Here is a 20042-nt window from a genome sequence, read left to right as displayed (position 1 = left end):
TAGATTCCTTTCTAGATTTGCAGAGGAGCTGCACTCTTATGTTTTGGAGCATTTTAGAACTCTTGACCTAACGGAGCATTAATTCACCAAAATAATATGTTTTCGTGTATATTATAGTATTGAATATCACAATACAATCATCATAGGAGAAACAATTTTCCCAAAAAAATATTATTTTTTTCAGAACACCAAAAAAATAGATCTGAAGCAGTAAAATGTACATTTTAATGTGTATTGTTTTCTCTGAGTCGTGATATTTTACCAACCCTTAGTTAGGGTTTTTTCCTCCTTAATTTGAATCCTTCTAGTTTTTGAGAGATTTGACTAGTTTTAACTGCTTTCTTTTTTAAATTTAATTTTTTAGTTTTATAGATTCATGGGGTACATGTGCAGATTTGTTACATGTCTGTACTACATAATGGTGAGATTTGGGCTTCTAGTGTACCCATCACCCAAATAGTGAACACTGTACCCAATAGTGAATCTTTCAGTCTTCACTCTTCTCTCACCTACCCCCTTTTTGGAATTCCCAGTGACTATTATTTCCCTCTATATGTCCATGTGTTCTGCTTTCTCATAATTGCAGTTTGTTATAAAATAAAATGTTGCTGTAACTAAAAGTATGATTGTTCTTTAAAATTAAGATAACTTCAAAAAGCCTTTTAAATTATGTTATACAGAATCAGGCAGTTTGGGCATTCATGTGTTCTCCTGTATTCTACCCCTGGGCCTACTACTGGATTTCATTTGCTATTATAATCTCACATCTGACTGAAGAAAGCAAATGTTTAGAACATAGTAAGTGCATGATAAAACTCAGTGTGTTGAATTACACTAAATTTGATTTCACTTTTATAAAACTAGTATTCCTTTGGAAAAAGATGCATACATTTTTGAAAGTACACTTCAGCACAGGTTAAATGAAAATTTTTGTTTGTTTGTTTATATTACCTAATACATTACCATCATCCTCTTCTGGACACTGTGTTTTGTTTAAATCCTTCTATGCTTTCCACCTGTGACAAAAGCTCTGGTTCCCCAGAGCACACACAACAGTAAAATGTAATACTGCAAACAGTACCATTTACCCCATCTAGCTAACATTCCAATAAATCAGTTGTAAATAGGTGTCATTTGTTTTAAGTTCAGGAACTTTGATTTTTTAAAACATCCGAATTCACAATAGCCAAGGTATTGTTGCAGCATTATTAACTTTTCAAAAAAGAGACAAAGAGGGTTCAAATCATGCAATTGAATGAAGAATAGTCACTGTAGTGAAAAAATCAATAAGGTGTAGATAAGGGAGTGATTGTCATATATTTTGTTATTTTGTTTTTATTTTTAAAGATGCAAGTCTTTATTTTAAAAAGTGAAAATTAAGTAGCTTTAACCAGCACAGCAGGTCTTTAAAAATAAATTACACTTATAAACTGTGGCATTTTCTTACCAATCTTTAACTTTTCCAATTCTTAAAATGCATTCAAATTCAAAAAGATGAATTTAGAATACTACTTTTTAAAATATTATTCTTCAGAATCTGACTCAGACATTTTTTCTTCCAGGAGCTTCGGGCTCATTAAGACAAAATAATCCCATAGTCCTGATGTACAGAGGCTGCAAGCATATTATTTACCTAGCTCACATTGTTTGCCTGAATAACAGAGAAGTCCAGGTTCACTTATTCAACAAGCACTTACTAATCACTCACTGTGGGCTAGACATTGTTCTCTCAAGGTTGTTAGACCTCTCATGGAAATAGAAGCAATGCATGCAATAAAGAAAATACCACGCTTTATCTTTTTTTATTTTTGAGATAGAGTCTCGCTCTGTCACCCAGGCTGGAGTGCAGTGACGCGATCTCGGCTCACTGCAAGCTCCGCCTCCTGGGTTCATGCAATTCTCCTGCCTCAGCCTCCGGCGTAGCTGTCACTACAGGCGCCCGCCACCGCGCCCGGCTAATTTTTAGTATTTTTAGTAGAGACGGGGTTTCACTGTGTTAGCCAGGATGGTCTCAGTCTCCTGACTCATGATCTACCCGACTCAGCCTCCGAAAGCGCTGGGATTGCAAGTGTGGGCCACTGCGCCCAGTCGAAAATACAACACTTTTTAATGAATGACAATCACTCATCCTTTTTGTGATGTAGTGATTATAAGGGGATCCGATAGTGATATAAATGCTATGTAGATACTGAATAATTGCTAGGCATATACCGAAAATACCGTCATGTAATAATGATTGGGTTGTTTTCTCCGAGGAGGTAGTGTTTTAATGGTAGGAAGGACGCCAGTCAAGGAACAGGAAACAGTATTCCAGGCAGAGAGAATATTTAGTGAAAAACTTGTATCAGAAACAAGCTCAGATATACAAAGAAGACCAGTGTTTGTGAAGCACATTGAGCGAGGGGCAGAAAGCTATGAAACGAGATTGCAAGAAAAGGTAGGAGCTTTGTCAACCAGAGTTAAGAAGTTGTTTGAATAGCATTTTAAAGGGAATGAGAGGCCACGAAATTACTGATTTACTTCTTTACAGGATGCTCTGGTTGCTCTATGAAAGTTTGTTTGGAAATTAAAGAGAGATATCAGTTAGAAAGCTATTGTAGTCTTCTGTGAAAGATATGGTAGACCAGTCCCAAAGCATACAAGTGAGGCTGGAAAGAAGTGGATGAAATTACAGCAGACAGTCCACAGGACTTGCAGATGAAATGGTTGTAAAGTTTAGATAAAGAAAAAAGACACAGATTTTTTTTCTGAAGCAAGTGAGTATATGCTTATAGAACTCACCATAAGAGGAAAGAATAGGTGATACACAGGTTGAACTGAGTTATATCAAGTGTTGTGTTTTGACCATGCTAATTGTGTGATGCTTAACATCTTAAGTGAAAGGTCAAGCAAGAAGTTGGATGTAGGAGTCTGAAGTTCCCAAGAAGTGGTCAATGCTGGAGATACATATCTGGAAATAATTTGACTATAGATGCTCTTTGAATTTTTGGGACTTGGAGAAATCTCCTGAGGAGATTTTGCAGATTAAAAAAATAGAAATAGTGAAAAACGATCTGAATGAATCCCTCAATTATTTTATGTGTTTAGGAGAGAATGACAGCCCAAAATTAAAATGGGGAGTGGCCTCTGAGGAAGGAAGAAAACTAAAAGAGGGAGAGGTAATCGGAATCAAGAGAAAAGATGTTTTAAGAAGATGGAATAAACAAACATGTCTATATGGCTGGAACTTGATTAAGATATCAAAGGAGACAGGGCATGGTGGCTCACAGCTGTAATCCCCAAAATGTTGGAAGGCTGAGGAGGGTGGACCACTTGAGGTCAGTAGCTTGAGACCAGCCTGGCCAACATGGTGAAACCCCGTGTCTACTAAAAATACAAAAATTAGCTGGGCATGGTGGTGGGTGCCTGTAATCCCAGCTACTCGGGAGGTGGAGGTTGCAGTCAGTGGAGATGGCACCACTACACTCCAGCCTGGGTGACAGAGCGAGACTCCATCTCCAAAACAACAACAACAAAAGATATAAGTGGAAAATGAACATTGGATTTGGTACTAGGAAGGTCATGGGAGCCCTTGACAACAGCAGTCTCAGTAGAGTAGTCTTGATCAAATCTTTACTGCATCATGTTGAAGGCTGGGTGAGGAGGCTCACACCTGTAATCCCAGCACTTTGGGAGGCTGAGGTGAGCAGATGACCTGAGTGCAGGAGTTTGAGACCCGCCTGGCCAGCATGGTGAAACCCCGTCTCTACTCAAAATACAAAAACTAGCTGGGCGTGGTGGTGCATGCCTGTGATTCCAGCTACTCGGGAGGCTGAGGCCAGAGAATCACTTGAATCCAGGAGGCGCAGGTTGAAGTGAGCTGAGATCATGCCATTGCACTCCAGCCTGGGCAACAGAGCAAGACTCCATCTCAAAAAACAAACAAACAGAAGAAAAAGAATGGAAGTAGTGATGGTGACTAGAACTAATTATTTCAACTTTTTTTTCAGGAAGTGCAGCAGAGAGACAAGGTAGTACTTGAAAAGGAATTCAGGCCAAGGTTAGATGATATTTTGTTTGATTGCAGTTTTTGTGTTTTTGTTACTCATTGTTATTTAAGACCAGATTATTAAAGTTTAATTGGCTGTAGACAGGAAAGGTTCAGTTGACAGGAAAAAAAAAATGATGGCATGGAAGAAAGGGGGATCATCACAGGGTAAAGTCTTTGAGAAATTAAGAGTTTAGATCTGGACACATGTGGAGGGTTTGGCTATTGATTGAAGTCCGAATTATTTATCCGTCATTTCAAGAAGAGCTACAAAAGTGATCCATGGCAATGAAACAATCAATGTCGTCATGCCATACATGGACAAAGGGCAATGGAGTAAAGCGGTGGGTGGAAAGGCCCCGAGAAGAGAATGTGAAATGTGCAAAGGACGCAGTCATAAAACAGAGCCCTGTCACTTTGGCGAGGAAGGCTATTTTTGTGCGACCTAGATTGAAACTCTCAGATAAGAGTGAAAATTTTCAGGTAAGAGGAAAAAAAAAAAAAAAAAAAAGCTTCATTTGTTTGCAGCAGGGGAGTCCATCTAAAACCAAGAGTGACTTCTGGCCATTAACTGTGTGTTTTGTTCTGTTTTGTTTTGTTTTTAATGTTACAGGCACTTCAGTACGTCAGGAGAAAAGGGAAACAAGAAAGGAGCTTGAGCAAAGATTAATTAACAACCTTTGCTTTCTGGAAACAGATGGCTTAAGGGTAAGCAAGTCCAGTCCAGGCAAATACATTCTGCAAATTCAGGTTTTTATAAAATTAAAACAAACAGGACACTTTGGCCAGTTCAGAAAAAAAAGTATTTATCCTCTGGTTTCTGAATTCTTTGTTATGTAAAGGTTGTAGAAAATTCTTAACCCTTTACACTAAGAAGGGGAATTGCTGGAAATTGCCGAGGCAGTCAATAGAGGAAAAGGAGCCCGAAGTTCATCCCTAAGATTAAACGGAAAGTGCAAAAAGCAGCAAACTGACTTCCCTAAGACCATCGCTATGTCTTTACCTTACAGCTAGCCTTTCTTGAATTGTAATGATTTATTACTGTCATTATTATTATCACGATTGAAAGTTTGAAATATAACCCCACAGGAGTGACTGTTGAAATTGTTGGCTTGGAATACTAGGTGACAATTCAGCCCATTAAGGAAAAATCTGGAACCCAAAATCAGAAGTTTTAAGAATAGATATTTCCCTGGAAAATAGGATTACAGAACTTTCATGGAATTAAATATTTTGAAAAGAAAATATTTAATTTTTTTCATCCTAAAAAAATGAAGAAAATATCTTTTGTGTATTTGATGATTTTTCACTAATAACAAAAAGGCTCTTATTATTTTTGTCATGAATAACCTTATGAGTTTATAGAAACAAAATGAGGTAAATTCAAGATAATATACATAGTGATTTCATGAAAGTAATTATTTGACAGTAACGTCCTTACTGATATTTCAATACAATTAAAATTGTAGATAATGATCAGTTCAGTTACCCTAGATATCTAGAAAAACAAATATGTATGTTTCCTACATTTTTTCATGTAGGAACACAGTAAAAATTCACAGGTCGTGGTTTGTGTTTTTATGAATTATGTGTTTTCTGTTTTCTCAATTGGGTCCATTTTTTTTCCTTTAGCCTCACATCATACTCAGTGTATGCCAACTGAGTCACTATAGACTCTTTATAGGTCTCTGTTCACATATTATGAATTTTGGAGGAAATTTAGATGTTTCTTTTATATCTATTTGAATAAGTGCTGGGATATGCTTCCCTAGTTTCTCAGCATAGTGTAATTCAGAATGATAGTTGTCCAAAGCTCTATATATGTGTGAATGATTCTACTCTACTCTCCTAATTCAGTGTCTAGGGTAACTGGGCATTGAGGTGGAAGACATAATGAATAAGTAGAATTTTATACTCCTTTTTCTTTTCTTTTGCTCAGTTCCAAACATGGAGCTACAATATGGCAGTGTGGCTAAAGAAAGTGACTGGGGAAATGGAGGATGGGAACAGTGGCACCACATTGGGTAGAAGAAATCCTCTTCCTTCTCTAGATGCAAAATTAACAATTATTTTATGCCACTGATACATGTTAGTGGAATTTTTGCTCAGAATTTTTAAAAAGAAAAAGAGAGACAGAGAAACACAGAAAGAGAATGAGAGAATAGAAAAGAAAAAAAAAAAGAAAAATAAATTATTGTGGGATCAGAGAAGCTATGATTTGTAAAGGAGGCCGAGACATTTCTTAAGGGGTTTATAAAACTAAAACTTTGGCATCATACTGAAAAGACAGATGTGGTTTGTTAAAAGAGCATTGCCTATGGAGTCATTAGACCTGGATCAACTCAACGTTACCAGTCTCTAATTGCATAGCCTTGCGCAAGTCAGCTTATGCCTTTGAGCATTTGTTTTTTTTTCTTTTAATTTGGTAAAATATATATTTTTTTTCTAAGAATAGCTGTGAGGATCAACTCACTAGTATAAGGGATGCTACTGAGACACACTGTGTTCTGTGAAAGCACCTTAGAACATATTTGTATTGGTTATCTCTTACTAGGCAACAAATTGCTCTAATATCGAGTTGTTTAAAACCAACAATAAATATGATTTCACGCAGCAACTTTGAGTCAGGGATTCAGGAATAGCTGACATGGTGGTTCTGGCTTGCAGTGTCCTAATCGGTTGCAATCAATTTGTTGGCTGGGACTGGAGATATTTGAAGGTTTCACTGAGACACAAAGATCTACTTCTAAGATGATGCATTCACCAGGATGGCAATTTTGTGCTGGATGTTGGCAGGAAGCCTCAGTTCCTCACCACATGAACCCTATGACTGGACTGTCTAAGCAGTTGCAATAGAGTGAACATTTATATCTCCTCAAAATTCACGTGTTGAAATACTAACTGCCAGCATAGTGAAATCAAAAGGTGGGAAAAGTTGACTAGATCACAAGGGCAGAACCCTCATGAGTAGAATTAGTGCCGTTATAAAAGAGAACCCATAGAGAACTCTCACGTTTTCTGCCCTGTGATGTTCCAGCAAAAAGCCGTCTAAGAGGAAGAGGGCCCTAGGAGACATCAAATCTGCCAACACCCTGATCTTGAACTTCCCAACATCTAGAACTGTGAGAAATAAATTTCTGCTGTTTATAATCTACCCAGTTTTTGGTGTTTTGCTACAGTCGCCCAAATAAACTAAACCAGCATCCTCGTGACATGGTAGCTGGCTTTCCTTAGATTGAGTAATCATAAAAGAGCTAAACAGAAGAAAGGTATGAGGTATTTTATGACATAGCCTCAGAGGTCACACATAATGCATCATTTCCACAATATCTTATGGTTACAAAAGTTAGCCCTATTCAGCAAGAGTCTGAATAAATTCTATCCAAATGTGTGAATTCTAGGAGGCAAGAATTACTTGGAGGGATGGGGGCTAGGTATCTTGAAAGCTGCCTACCACAATATTCTTAAAATGCCTATGCTTGGAATTCCTAAGTGAGGAGAATTTTAACTCTATTTTAAAATATATTAATAAGATACATTCTTAAGATATATTAGTCTGTTTATATTACTCCATCTGGAGCCCATTTTTGATATATATTATATTAGAAACATATTTATTTAAACTAGAGTTTTAAACATATTGTGATGAAGTTGTAGGGGTAGGTTTTGAAGTGAGTAAAATGGATCCAGAATTAGGTTACTCTATTACATAGTGAGAAATTCAAATGCAAAGAATAGTGAAAAACTAGGAAGTGGGGATAGGAGTATCTGTTTGTCCGAAAAAATAAAATAAAAAATGATCCAAGACACTAAACAAGGTTATAAATATTACTTAGACCTGAGGTCAAAATGGGGTGATGCTGAAAATGTGCATAATCACTCCAAGCATTCTCTAATCCCCCTGATTAGGACCATGATTATTTCCAAAGTACAATTAAAAGTTGAGACTGCGAATGTAATGATACAGCAACACTTGTGGATAGTAGACAAATTCTAGGTCAAGGGAACAGGCAGTTTATAAATAACCTAATTTTTACATCATAGCACAAACACTTCATTTGCTCAATTTCCCAAAGCCAGTTCCCTGAGACGTTTTATCTAATAGATTTAGAGACCTAATCCATAGGAAATACTAGTGAGATTGGCTTTGCCACCCAGCCTCTTTCAGAAAAAACAAACGAAGAAAAGATTTCCTTAATTTCCCATAAACACATTCCTTTTGCCACTTTATTTTTATTTTGGCTGCTGTGTTAAACTCTAGAATTAAAATGGGGCAGAATCTCTTTTCTAGGATCGCAAACGATCATTGATACATTAAAAAATACATCCTAAAGGTCAACTAAAGAGTAAATCACATTCACACCCGGAACAAAGGAACATTTTTGTGTACAGATAAGGATTAGAATGCTAGCTCTAGCATTCTTCCATTCTTCAACAAGTATTCATTCAAAACCAATTTGTGTTAGGTACTATTCTAAGTGCTTATACTATAAAACTAATAAAAAAGACAAGTATCTCTTTTTGGGATATCATATTCTAGTCACAGAGACAAGAAGACAAGTTAGTGAAGTAGGGTGCATGGTAATTATTGCTGAGATAGGAAAAAAAACAATAAAGTGGGTCACATGTGCATGAGGATGGTTGAAACTTTAGATGGGGGAGACAAGTATTGTCTTTACTAAGAAAATGACATCTAAGTAATTACTTGAAAGAAATGATGAGAGGGAAGGGTCAAGTTGGTTCCTGGAGGAAGAACATTTCAAGTAGATTATATGACTCTCAGAGCAGGTATCACTGAGCTCTAGCTCCCAGATTTGGATGTAATTCCTGAACAGTGGTTCAACAATAAATATGCTTTGAATGTAGGATTATTCTCCACAAAGAAGAATTTTTTAGAGTATCTTTCATTTTTAATCATTTTATTTGTTTTGGCAAGTAAATGATGCCCTCTTCAGAATGAAAATTTCCAGTGGAAATTATTCATAGTAAAAGGGCAAAGATAGACATTTGTAGACCAGGGAGCTAAGCTGGGAAAAATTATGATTACCGAGAAAGAAATATCACCTATGGGTTGCCTGAGGGATAAATGCAAATGCTTATCTTTATGTCCTGACAAATTGATCTTATGTCATAAATTATAAATCTCTGTTTTGTAGTCATTTCATCACACAAATAGGAATTTTTTAAATTGAATTGTTCTTTTCTTTTTTCTTTTTTTTTCTAGGAACAGTTTTACCCTGGGGCAAAGTCTGACTGTGGATCAGGAAAAATTTCCCACATTTACCTATTGCTCTTTTTGGCTCTGGCTTTTTTCTACATATCTTCTCTCCTACTCAATACTACTCTTCTTCCTCAAGCATTGTCAATACTGGGATACATTTGAAAAAGTTATTTTATTTGACTTGTACCACTCATGATAGACTGTGAGTTGCTTCGGGGAAAAGATGATTTATTACACATCTTTAGAGCTCCAGTGTGGAGCACAGCAATTGGGACCTAAGTAGGGATAGTGAATTGTTGTTGAATGAATCTGATTCTTATAATCATTTTAATCGCTTAAGAAAAGGAGGTAGAGGGCGTTCCAAGATGGCCCAATAGGAACATCTCTGGTCTGCAGCTCCTAGAGTGATTGACACAGAAGAAGGTGATTTCTGTATTTCCAACTGAGGTACCTGGTTCGTCTCATTGGGACTGGTTGGACAGTGGGTGCAGCCCACTGAGGGTGAGCCAAAGCAGGGTGGGGCATCACCTCACCTGGGAAGCCTAAGTGGTCAGGAGATTTCCCTTCCCTAGCCAAGGGAAGCCAAGACAGACTACCTGGAAAAACGGGACACTACTGCCCAAATACTGTGCTTTTCCCAAGGTCTTAGCAACCAGCAGACAAGGTGATTCTCTGCCGTGCCTGGCTCAGTGGCTCCCATGCCCACAGAGCCTTGCTCACTGCTAGCGCAGCAGTCTGAGATTGATCTGTGAGACAGCAGGCTGACTGGGAGAGGGGCATCTGCCATTGCTGAGGCTTGAGTATGTAAACAAAGTGGCAGGAAGCTCAAACTAGGTGGAGCCCACCTCAGCTCAACAAGGTCTACTGCCTCTGGACTCCATCTCTGTGGGCAGGGCATAGCTAAACAAAAGGCAGGAGGCAACTTCTGCAGACTTAAACATCCTTGTCTGACAGCTCTGAAGAGAGCAGTGGTTCTCCCAGCACAGCATTTGAGCTCTGAGAATGGACAAACTGCCTCCTCCAGTGGGTCACTGACCCCCATATAGCCTAACTGGGAGACATCTCCCAGCAGGGGCCAACAGACACCTCATATAGGCAGCTGCCCCTCTGGGATGAAGCTTCCAGAGGAAGGATCAGACAGCAATATTTTCGGTTCAGCAATATTTGCTGTTCTGTGGCCTCCACTGGTGATACCCAGAGAAACAGGGTCTGGAGTGGACCTCCAGCAAACTCCAACAGACCCGCAGCTGAGGGACCTGACTGTTAGAAGGAAAACTAACAAACAGAAAGGAATAGCATCAACATCAACCAAAAGGTCATCTACACCAAAACCCCATCTGTAGGTCACCAACATCAAAGAACAAAGGTGGCTAAAACCACAAAGATGGGGACAAACCAGAGCAGAAAAGCTGAAAGTTCTAAAAATCAGAGTGCCTCTTCTCCTCCTAAGGATTGCAGCTCCTCGCCAGCAATGGAACAAAGCTGGAGAGAGAATGCCTTTGACGAGTTGACAGAAGTAGGCTTCAGAAGGTTGGTAATAACAAGCTTCTCTGAGCTAAAGGAGGATGTTTGAACCCACCGCAAGGAAGCTAAAAACCTTGAAAAAAGATTAGATGAATGGTTAACTAAAATAAACAGTGTAGAGAAGACCTTAAACGACCTGATGGAGCTGAAGACCATGGCATGAAAACTTCGTGACAGATGCAAAAGCTTCAATAGCTGATTTGATCAAGTGGAAGAAAAGGTATCAGTGATTGAAGACCAAATTAATGAAATGAAGTGAGAAGACAATGTTAGAGAAAAAAGAGTAAAAAGAAATGAACAAAGCCTCCAAGAAATATGGGACTATGCAAAAAGACCACACCTATGTTTGATTGGTGTACCTAAAAGTGATGGGGAGAATGGAACCAAGTTGGAAAACATTCTTGGGGATATTATCCAGGAGAACTTCCCAAACATACCAAGGCAGGTGAACATTCAAATTCAGGAAATACAGAGAACACCACAAAGATACTCCTCAAGAAAAGCAACCCCAAGACACATAATTGTCAAATTCACCAAGGTTGAAATGAAGGAAAAAGTGTTAAGGGAAAACAGAGAGAAAGGTCGACTTACCCCCAAAGGAAGCCCATCAGACTAACAGCAGATCTCTCATCAGAAACCCTTCAAATCAGAAGAGAGTGGGGGCCAATATTCAACATTCTTAATGCAAAGAATTTTCAACCCAGAATTTCATATCCAGTCAAACTAAGCTTCATAAGTGAAGAAGAAATAAAATCCTTTACAGACAAACAAACACTGAGAGATTTTGTTAACATCAGGCCTGCCTTACAAGAGCTCCTGAAGGAAGCACTAAACATGGAAAGGAACAACCAGTACCAACCACAGCAAACACATGCCAAATTTTAAAGGCCATTGATCCTATGAAGAAATTGCATCAAATCAATTAATGGGCAAAATAACCAGCGAACATCATAATGACAGGATCAAATTCACACATAACAATACTAATCTTAAATGTAAATGGACTAAATGTCCCAATTAAAAGACGTAGACTGGAAAATTGGATAAACAGTCAAGACCCATCAGTGTCCTGTATTCAGGAGACCCATCTCATGTGCAGAGACACACACAGGCTCCAAATAAAGGGATGGAGGAAGATCTACCGAGCAAATGCAAAGCAAAAAAAGGCAGGGGGTGCAATCCTAGTCTCTGATAAAACAGATTTTAAACCAACAAAGATCAAAAGAGACAAAGAAGGCCATTGCATAATGGTAAAGGGATCAATTCATCAAGAAGAGCTAACTATCCTAAATATATATGAACCCCGTACAGGAGCACCCAGATTCATAAAGCAAGTCCTTAGAGACCTACAAAGAGACTCGACTGCCACACAATAATAATGGAAGACTGTAATACCCCACTGTCAATATTAGACAGATCAATGAGACAGAAGGTCAACTGGGATATCCAGGACCTGAACTCAGCTCTGCACCAAGCAGAAATAATAGACATCTACAGAACTCTCCACCCCAGATCAACAGAATATACATTCTTCTCAGCACCACATCACACTTATTCTAAAACTGACCACATAACTGAAAGTAAAGCACTCCTCAGCAAATGCAAAAGAATGTTGGAAATCACAACAAACTGTCTCTCAGACCACAGTGCAATCAAATTAGAACTCAGGATTAAGAAACTCACTCAAAATCGCACAACTACATGGAAACTGAACAACTTGCTACTGAACGACTACTGGGTAAATAATGAAATGAAGGCAGAAATAAAGACGTTCTTTGAAACCAATGAGAACAAAGACACAATGTACCAGAATCTCTGGGGCACATTTAAAGCACTGTGTAGAGGGAAATTTATAGCACTAAATGCCCACAAGAGAAAGCAGGAAAGATCTAAAATCAACACCTTAACATCACAATTAAAAGAACTAGAGAAGCAAGCGCAAACAATTATTGCCTCTGAAATTGAGGCAATAATTAATAGCCTACCAACTAAAAAAAAGTCCAGGACCACAGATTCACAGCCAGAATCTACCAGAGGTACAAAGAGGAGCTGGTACCATTCCTTCTGAAACTCTTCCGATCAATAGAAAAAGAGGGAATACTCCCTAAGTCATTTTATGAGGCCAACATCATCCTGATATTAAAGGCTGGCAGAGACACAACAAAACAAAGAGGATTTTAGACCAATATCCCTGATGAACATCGATGCAAAAATCCTCAATAAAATACTGGCAAACCGAATCCAGCAGCACATCAAAAAGCTATCCACCATGATCAAGTCGGCTTCATCCCTGGGATGCAAGGCTGGTTCAATATATGCAAATCAATAAACGTAATCCATCATATAAACAGAATCAACGAAAAAAAAACACATGATTATCTCAATAAATGCAGAAAAAGCCTTTGACAAAATTCAACAGCCCTTCATGCTAAAAACGCTCAATAAATTCAGTGTTGATGGAACATATCTCAAAATAATAAGAGCTATTTATGACAAACCCACAGCCAATATCATACTGAATGGGAAAAAACTGGAAGCATTCCCTTTGAAAACTGGCACAAGACAGGGATGCCCTCTCTCACCACTCCTATTCAACATAGTGTTGGAAGTTCTGGCCAGGACAGTCAGGCAAGAGAAAGAAATAAAGGGTATTCAATTAGGAAAAGAGGAAGTCCAAATTGTCCCTGTGTGCAGATGACATGACTGTATATTTAGAAAACCCTATCATCTCATGCCCCAAATCTTCTTAAACTGATAAGCAACTTCAGCAAAGTCTCAGGATACAAAATCAATGTGCAAAAATCACAAGCATTCTTATACACCAGTAACAGACAAACAGAGAGCCAAACCATGAGTGAACTCCCATTCACAATTGTTTCAAAGAGAATAAAATACCTAGGAATGCAACTTACAAGGGGTGTGAAGGACCCCTCAAGGAGAACTACAAACCACTGCTCAATGAAATAAAAGAGGACTGAAACAAATGGAAGAACATTCCATACTCATGGATAGGAAGAATCAATGTCATGAAAATGGCCATACTGCCCAAGGTAATTTATAGATTCAATGTCATTCCCATTAAGCTACCAATGACTTTCTTCACAGAATTGGAAAAAACTAATTTAAAGTTCATCTGGAACCCAAAAAGAGCCCGTATTGCCAAGACAATCCTAAGCAGAAAGAACAAAGCTGGAGGCATCACGCTACCTGACTTCAAACTATACTACAAGGCTATAGTAACCAAAACAGCATGGTACTGGTACCAAAACAGATACATAGACCAGTGGAATAGAACAGAGGCCTCACAAATAACACCACACATTTACAACCATCTGATATTTGACAAACCTGACAAAATCAAAAAATGGGGAAAGGATTCCCTATTTAATAAATGGTGCTGGGAAAACTGGCTAGCCATATGTAGAAAGCAGAAACTGGATCCCTTCCTTGCACCTTACACAAAAATTAATTCAAGATGGATTAAAGACTTAAATGTTAGACCTAAAACCATAAAAACCCTTGAAGAAAACCTAGACAATACCACTCAGGACATAGGCATGAGCAAGGACTTCATAACTAAAACACCAAAAACAATGGCAACAAAAGCCAAAATAGACAAATGGGATCTAATTAAACTAAAAAGCTTCTGCACAGCAAAAGAAACCGCCATTAGAGTGAACAGGCAACATACAGAATGGGAGAAAATTTTTGCAATTTACCCATCTGACAAAGGGCTAATATCCTGAATCTACAAAGAACTCATACAAATTTACAATAAAAAAACAGCAACCCCATCAAAAAGTGGGCAAAGTACATGAACAGAAGACATCTATGCAGCCAACAGACACATGAAAAAATGGTCATCATCACTGGTCATCAGAGAAATGCAAATCAAAACCACAATGAGATACCATCTCACACCAGTTAGAATGGCAATCATTAAAAAGTCAGGAAACAACAGATGCTGGAGAGAATGTGGAGAAATAGAAAAGCTTTTATACTGTTGGTTGGAATGTGAATTAGTTCAACCACTGTGGAAGACAGTGTGGCGATTCCTCAAAGATCTAGAACTAGAATTACCATTTGACCCAGCCATCCCATTACGGATATATACCCAAAGGAATATAAATTATGCTACTATAAAGACACATGCACACGTATGTTTATTGTGGCACTATTCACAATAGCAAAGACTTGGAAGCAACCCAAATGTCTATCAATGATAGACTGGATTAAGAAAATGTGGCACATATACACCATGGAATACTATGCTGCCATAAAAATTAATGAGTTCATGTCCTTTGCAGGGACATGGATGAAGCTGGAAACCATCATTCTCAGCAACCTATCACAAGGACAGAAACCCAAACACTGCATGTTTTCACTCATAGGTGGGAATTGAACAATGAGATCCCTTGGACACAGGGCGGGGAACATCACACACCGGGGCCTGTTGGGGGGTGGGGGCTGAGGGAGGGATAGCATTAGGAGAAATTCCTAATGTAAATGAGTTGATGGGTGCAGCAAACCAACGTGGCACATGTATACCTATGTATCAAACCTGTACATTGTGCACACGTACCCAAGAACTTGAAAGGATAATTTAAAAAAAAAAAAAAGAAAAAAGAAAAAGAAAAGGAGGCACAATGAACTACATAGTTTTTGAGAGTTCTAAGAAGTGTCTATTGATAGTGCTAAAACTAGTACATGAGTGTCTTGATACCAAAAAACAGTGTTGTCTCACTATTTTTAAAATATTGAAAAGCAGTGTTGTTTGACTGTTTAAACAGCAACAAAAAAAGTTGGTCGGGCGCTGTAGCTCACACCCATAATCCCAGCATTTTGAGAGGCTGAGGCAGGAGGGTAATGAGGTCAGGAGTTTCAGACCAGCCTGGTCAGCATGGTGAAACTGTATCTCTACTAAAAATACAAATATTAGCTGGGTGCAGTGGTATACACCCGTAGTTTCAGCTACTTGGGAGGCTGAGGCAGGAGAATCACTTAATCCCGGGAGGCAGAGGTTGCAGTGAGCCAAGATTGCACCACTGCACTCCAGCCTGAGTGACAGAGCAAGACTCCATATGAAAAAAAAAAAAAAAAAAAAAAAAAAAGTTTGCTACTTTTTAGGATGAAATGTTTCATTAGATAATTCCGTTTCCAAATAGTTTTTAGTGAACTATTCCGTGAAATTAGGAATATTTTATAATCTGTCATAGTACAAATGGAGATAAAAGTGGATAAAACTTAACGGTCTTAAGGGTCAAAATGTGTCAATGCATATTTCAATGAGAGTTACCACATGTAGAATTAAGGATCTGCATGATATTCAAAAATCAGCCAAAGATGACTTTATTCTATTTAAAAAACCTATGGACATTCTTATGACAGTTTCTTACATTTTTAAAGTTTCAATGCTCTCATAAGCCTTTGAGGCAATGCCCTAATTCTTAATATCTTGGAGCAAATTGTACATAAACACATCCTACCAAAAGCATTTTTTAAATGAGCAATGAACTGGTTTTTTCCCCCTAATCTTGCATTAATGAGTGATTTGGGTATGTTGTCTTGAGTTTATCCATTTCACTCTTGTTATTCTGTAAAGCACACAATTCTCAGATTTATGAGATTTATATTCAAGTTTTGTTTCTGACTAGCTTTGTGTACTGGGAAGGTCATTTCCACACTATCAACTACCTGGATGGCAAAATTAAAACAGGCTCATATTTCCTGAAGAGATAGCAAACATAAGTAGAAATACAATTTAAAAGATTTGAATATCTAAAAGAGGATTTTGTGCCAATCTCTGGTAAAACTGTGTTTGCATTACCATTAGAAATCCATACAGCTTAACACATTCAGGTTCAGAACAAGCTTAATCTTTTGAGTCTAGAGAATTCAACTTCACTGGGAATTTTTCTGAAACATTTAAGACATTATTCTACCTGTACTGTGACAAGTCTAAGGTTCGATGATAACAAATAACTGATTTAGTTGGTACTGACAGGACATCTCATTATCATGTGATTATCCCTTTAGCTTATTAATAATAATGGTGATAATTATAATTATAAAATTAGTATCTGGAAAGAGCCTTACAACATATATTATTGTATATAAAGAAACAAACCATGAAAGTTAATATTAGGGTCAATATTTCACCTGGTAATTCAGTATACAGTGGCAGATGTTCACAATATCATTGATTCTTTTTAACATGGCTAGAACTTCAAAAATATCTCTTTGAGGGAGTCAGGACACTGGGAGTTATAACATAGAAACTCACAAAAGAAATACTTTATGTATTATAAAGTCAAATATATACAATACCAATATCCAAAATCAGGATGCTGCACTAGAGTATGAGTTTGGGCAAATGTCTCCACTTCTGTGTTGTAGGAAAGTCAGTCATTAGTGGGACTGATTTCTTTGCTGGAACTATCAAGGGCAAAATTTTTCCTTTTCTTATCAAGGAATATATGATTATGTATACTATAAATATACCTAAGATAGCTATATAGGTAGGGAATATATTGTGAGTCTGAATTATGTCCTCTGCTAGAGTTTAACCATATATTTGAACTGGTATATTTCAAGTGGTGTACAAGCCTATTTGTATATGGAACTAAAGAGTTTTCTGGAAATATTTATCAATGAAAATCCAAACCATGCACCCGTCAATGCCATGTGAACTCTTCAGTTATTGGAGGAGAATAGTTGTAATGGATTTTTATTAGAAGCCAGCATAATTTGAAATCAAGGAAGTCATACGTTAAGCATTTCACGGTACACTGGGACATCAACATCAAAAACATGGATTCATATCTTATGTAGGGGACAGATGTGTAAGGTAAAAATTTAACAGAGTTTACAAATAACTTCAGAAAGTACTATCACTCAATAAGGGCAATAAGCCCAGTTCTTCCTCCAGTGTTTCAATAGATTACTATTTTGGTTAAGCATTAAATGAATTAGATTAGGCTTAAAGGCCATTTTTCATGAAAAAAAAAAACATGTAAAAATGTATTAGTATCATAGGAAAGAGACTGAACAATGAGGGGGCATATGTATGAAAATAGAGCAAATAATGATCTATCAATAACTTTCATGCCATGCTCCCTCCAGGACATAAACTGACTGAAATAAGGGGTGAGATTACTAGCAATTAATTTTTAACAAATTAATCAGAGTATGTTCAACTGTGCTGTTCTTTCATCCAATACAATGGTTCTCAACCAGGCATGATTTAGTTCCTCTGAGGACATTTAGCAATATCTGGAGACATTGTACCATAGTTGAGAAACTCTGATAAAAGAATGCCATAATATGGGAAAAACATTTTCCTCCCCCCTCATCATACATAGTGTCACCTACAGTCTGACACCTATATTAAATATTATCTATGTGCTCCCCAATCCCACTCTTACTCTCTTGACTTTGCTCCCTGTCCTGACCTTTGTAAATTATCCCTTTTATTTAACTTTATTTAAATTATGCAATTTAAGTATGTAATTTATTTCTTGCCAGGACTTTAACTGATACAGATCCTCTTGAATCCAGTGCAAAAGGCTTTGGTGCTTAAAGAAAGATAATAAGCAGTGTCTAGTAGAGGCAGGGGCAATTGCTAGGGAAAAAAGAAAAAGAAAAACAACCACAACAACAAAACCTCAAGTAATCACTTTTGTACCCAGTGACTCGGTTAGTTTAGGGATCTAAGACAACTCTTGGAATAATGCTTGCCAGTCCAAGCAACTCCAATGTGTGATAGAGGTGGCACTGCACGGAAGAAAAGACTAGTTGTACCCATAAAAGGGTCAGTTCTCTTTCACAGGAATAGAACTAAGTAAAGTGGCAACAGAAATTATTGAGTGTTGTGTGGTAACTGAGAAAATTGTCTGCAAGCACATTTGAGATAACTCCAAAACATTTAAAAATAATCTTTAATCTAATTTTCCAACTTTGAATATTCTTTACTCATTGTGAAACTCTTCTGCAGTAATGCTTCCTGCTCAATTTCTTTATGATTCCTTATGAATCATGGATTCATGGATTTATGAATCCATGATTCATCCATTTAATAAATGTTTTTTAACAACTTCAATTTGACATGCTAGCCATTGTTCTTGGGAATAATACTTATCTGAAATTCTCCCAAGGTTCTCATCTTGAGGTCACAGGGGCCCTTGAATATCTCACATTATGATATCTTATTGCCTTCAGGGAGTTTATATTCCAGTCCTTATTAGGCCACCCTGAGTTGCTGAGGTCCCTCTTGATCTACATGTAAAATCTCCAAAATTACAGTAACCTTCTAATATATATGACAAGAATTTCGCCCCTTATTTTCATTTCTATTTTTAATCTTTTGTAGCATTTTCTTTGTTCAATGCAGGGAAATATAATTAATTAACTAATTAAAAGTGAAAGTTAAAAGCCACTGCATTAGATTGTGAGACTCATAAACACACTAATGAATGAAATGTAATTTATCTCCAGAGATGAGTAATTTCTAAAGTGATGATCAACAAGTGAACTCATATACACCATCTGAAAGCTTCACGTGACCACTGAAATCAATGTGGATTTTTTTTAATGTGGTATTTAGAATTTCAGTGTTTACAAACACCATTTTGCCTTTATTATACACTTTAAAATGTTGCACATGAGTTGATCACCTTGTTGGTAAACATTTATTGAGCATTTACTATGTATCAGCATAAGGCCAAATGTTTGGGATACAAAGGTGTCTGTCACTGAGGACTTGACAATCTAAATAGATGTGTTATACAAATAAGAAAATAATTGCGACAAATGAATATAATATTCAAAGTATTACAGATGAACAGCTTAATGGGAAGAAAAATAAATATTTGCTGAATGTATACTCCAGTTGACGAGGACAATGCTAGATGCAGTGACCATGTGTCAGTACTTCTCTGATTTTAATGAATATCCATACAAGTAACCTGGAGATTATGTTAAAATGCACACTCTGATTAAAACGTTTTGAGTAAGGCCTGAGATTTCTCATTTCTAACATGTTCCCAGGTAATGCCAATTCTGATTCTATTTGGGAACACCTTGAGCAAGAAGATTCTAACATTCATAATCACACTCAATTTTTTACAGTAAGAGGGAGCGAGTTTCAGAGAGACAAATGTTTTGCTCAAAAATATATAACTAACCTTGGACTGATTTGAATTTTTTAGATTCCAAAACACATTATTCAAGTAACCAGTCTTGAGTAGTTACTGGGAAGGGTGAGTTAAGTAA

The 20042-nt window shown here is 37.3% G+C and overlaps 1 long non-coding RNA gene across 1 annotated transcript in view; it reads right to left on the bottom strand.

Annotated features, from left to right (window-relative positions):
* Window positions 1–20042, bottom strand: part of LOC105480995 (uncharacterized) — a 575131-nt gene that overhangs the window by 220933 nt on the left and 334156 nt on the right. The gene's annotated exons all lie outside the window — the stretch shown is intronic.

Source organism: Macaca nemestrina, chromosome 14, assembly GCF_043159975.1.
Source record: "Macaca nemestrina isolate mMacNem1 chromosome 14, mMacNem.hap1, whole genome shotgun sequence".
In the NCBI taxonomy this organism is placed as follows: Eukaryota; Metazoa; Chordata; class Mammalia; order Primates; family Cercopithecidae; genus Macaca; species Macaca nemestrina.
Note: the sequence above shows the minus strand (reverse complement) of the source record. Positions and strands in the feature narration are given on the sequence as shown.